This window comes from Mandrillus leucophaeus, unplaced genomic scaffold (assembly GCF_000951045.1).
Source record: "Mandrillus leucophaeus isolate KB7577 unplaced genomic scaffold, Mleu.le_1.0 Scaffold395, whole genome shotgun sequence".
NCBI classification, from domain to species: Eukaryota; Metazoa; Chordata; class Mammalia; order Primates; family Cercopithecidae; genus Mandrillus; species Mandrillus leucophaeus.
In genome coordinates this window covers 2,702,813-2,703,382 of record NW_012104198.1, presented here as the reverse complement: position 1 = coordinate 2,703,382, position 570 = coordinate 2,702,813, and the positions used below count along the sequence as shown (strand labels likewise).

General features: G+C 38.1%; 1 protein-coding gene across 1 annotated transcript in view; it reads left to right on the top strand.

Annotated features, from left to right (window-relative positions):
- The window catches only part of LOC105547738 (protein SSX5-like), a 17,764-nt gene that overhangs the window by 1,031 nt on the left and 16,163 nt on the right, over positions 1 to 570 (top strand). The gene's annotated exons all lie outside the window — the stretch shown is intronic.

Sequence of the window (570 nt, the reverse complement as noted above, 5' to 3'; positions counted from 1 at the left end):
CAACCAAAAAAAGTCCAGGACCAGACGGATTCACAGCCGAATTCTACCAGAGGTACAAAGAGGACCTGGTACCATTCCTTCTGAAACTATTCCAAACAATAGAAAAAGAGGGAATCCTCCCTAATTGATTTTATCAGGCCAGCATCATCCTGATACCAAAACCTGGCAGAGACACAACAAAAAAAGAGAATTTTAGAGCAATAGCCCTGTTGAACATCGATGCAAAAATCCTCAATAAAATACTGGCAAACTGAATCCAGCAGCACATCAAAAAGCTTATCCACTACAATCTAGTTGGCTTCATCCCTGGGATGCAAGGCTAGTTCAACATACACAAATCAATAAATGTAATCCATCATTTAAACAGAGCCAAAGACAAAAACCACGTGATTATCTCAATAGATGCAGAAAAGGCTTTCAAAAAAATTCAGCCTTTCATGCTAAAAACTCTCAATAAACTAGGTATTGATGAGATGTATCTCAAAATAATAAGAGCAATTTATGACAAACCCACAGCCAATATCATACTGAATGGGCAAAAACTGGAAGCATTCCCTTTGAAAACTGGCA